At 42.0% G+C, this 2,500-nt stretch overlaps 1 pseudogene across 1 annotated transcript in view; it reads right to left on the minus strand.

The window, feature by feature from the left end:
- LOC143295767 (cytochrome P450 2B6-like) overlaps positions 1 to 2,500 on the minus strand; it is a 19,291-nt pseudogene that overhangs the window by 15,421 nt on the left and 1,370 nt on the right. The window contains exon 2 of the transcript XR_013057074.1: positions 1,018 to 1,374. The product of XR_013057074.1 is annotated as a cytochrome P450 2B6-like (transcript). The remainder of the gene's footprint in view (positions 1 to 1,017; positions 1,375 to 2,500) is intronic.

The following is a 2,500-nucleotide window of genomic DNA, read 5'->3' on the forward strand; positions in this document are numbered from 1 at the left end:
TAGTCAGTAAGTATGTGTTTTATTTCATGCCATGAAAGGAAAGGAAACTCTTAACAGTAATAGCTCGTACTTATCAGTACTGTCACAAATACGATAGTTCCCCCGCCTCTCTCTCTCTCTCTCTCTCTCTCTGTGATTTATTTTCAGTTTTGGATCATTTCGCTGTTTTATTACTGTCATAGTCTCAATTCTTCTGTCATGTTCTTGAATCTCGTCAGCTGATATTAGAAAACACATAATTATTTCTAAATAAAGCCCCAAGATTTGAAATGTCAGCCAGCAATCAAATCACGCCAACAGAACACATGATGATGACACAGTATCATCTATTGTTTACAGCTGACAACGAAGGACTTTGTTCTTGATCTTATTCGCATGGTGAATTCTTTTTTTAATTCATTTTCTTTCTTTTCTTCATTATTTCATTTGACATAAATGTTTTAGACAAACCTATTCTGTTTTGTACAGGTCTAGGACCTCAAGGCCTGAGCAGCGCGCTGGGTTCATGTCAGGGTCAGGCGTCTGCTCCTTTGTTGTTGCTTTTTACTTATTTTATGTATTTATTTATTTTTTTATTTTTTATTATTGTTACTATTAATTTTTAGATTGATTAATTAATTATTTTATTTTATTTTTTATTTATTTATTTTTTCTCAAGGCCTGACAAAGCGCGTTGGGTTACGCTGCTGGTCAGGCATCTGCTTGGCAGATGTGGTGTAGCGTATATGGATTTGACCGAACGCAGTGACGCCTCCTGGAGCTACTGATACTGATACTGTTTTTACAGCATGTGCGATTTGACCCCTCCTTGAACCTGAAACTGGAACTCTTGTGGTGACTTAAATACATGTTCTTTCCCTCAGGGTGGTTTTTTTTTTCTTTTCTTTTTTTTCTAGCTGTGATTACTTGAAATGTCTAACACCGTATAGTTTCTTTTATTTGGTTTTAAATTCAGCACAACATTAGTATTCCATTTCATTTCTAATACAGCAAAGGGTGTTCAAAAAGGAATCACACCTGTGTTACGAACGATATCGTCCGTGAAAAAGGTGCGAGGACGGTCAGAGAAGGCATCAGCCAAGGTAACAAGGGCTTCACGGATGGCTGAGTAGCTGGCCAGAACCACCACCAACTTCCCCCCGAGGTACAGACTGAACACATCCCCGTATCGTCGCCTCCAGGCCCAGAACTGGGGCCGCGGGTCCTTGGCCAGCAGGTGCAGGTGTCCTAGCAGGGGCAGGGCGAGTCCAGGGCCCGGGGGCAGTCCTGAGGGTCGTCTGGTGGACACCCAGCACAGCAGAGCCAGCAGCACCGCCCCTCCCAACAGGAGAGTTGACGCGTCAAGGGACAACCACGCCAACATTGTGTGACGTGCTGAAGAAAGATGAGCATTGAAATCATGATTCAGAATCGCTTCATGGGGTAACAACAACGGCATCAAGACGAACTAAAGAATGATCAAAATTGATATAGTAGCTCAGAATCGCATCGAGGGCTAACGACAACCACAATCGAGTAACAACAAACTCGAGACGTGCTGAAGAAAGATGAGCATTGAAATCATGATTCAGAATCGCTTCATGGGGTAACAACAACGGCATCAAGACGAACTGAACAATGATCAAAATTGATATAGTAATTCAGAATCGCATCGAGGGCTAACGACAACCACAATCGAGTAACAACAAACTCGGGACGAGCTGGAGAAAGATGAGCATTGACATCGTAATTCAGTATCTCGTCAAGGGGTAGTAACTCAGTATCTCGTCAAGGGGTAGTAACAACAACATCGAGACGATCTGAAGAAAGATCAACACTAAAATCGTAATTCATTTTCGCGTTAACCCTTTCACCGCCAAGCTCGCATTTATGCACAGGCGTGGTAGAGGACCCATGTCACTGAAAGGTGACCAGTCATTGGTCTGTTATCCATGAACCTACTGCTCTTAATGTTCGGTGGTAGGATAGGCCATATTTTCTATACATCGCAAGGAGAATCCCCAGCTATATTTAGCCACTGTCTTTTCTGTGTTTATACCACAAGGGAATTTTGTTCTCTAAATAAATTGACTGGCGGTGAAAGGATTAAGGGCTTACAAAAACATCATGACGAATTGAAGAAAGAACAACATTGACACAGTGATTGAGTATCTCGTCAAGGGTTAACAACAACGACATCATGATGAGTTGAAGAAAGATCAACACTGAAATCATAATGTAGTATCGCATTAACCCTTTCACCGCCAGTCAATTTAGAATACAAAATTCCTTGTGCTAGAAACACAGAAAAGACAGTGGCTAAGAATAGCTGGGGATTCCCTCTGCGGTGTATAGAAAATATGGCCTATTCTAACACCGACCAGTAAAAGCAGTAGGTTCATGGATAACAGACCAATGAATGGTCACCTTTCAGTGACATGGGTCCTCTACCACACCTGTGCATAAATGCGAGCTTGGCGGTGAAAGGGTTAAGGGATAACAACACCAACATCGAGACTTC

This window comes from Babylonia areolata, chromosome 21, assembly GCF_041734735.1.
Source record: "Babylonia areolata isolate BAREFJ2019XMU chromosome 21, ASM4173473v1, whole genome shotgun sequence".
Lineage (NCBI taxonomy): Eukaryota > Metazoa > Mollusca > Gastropoda > Neogastropoda > Buccinidae > Babylonia > Babylonia areolata.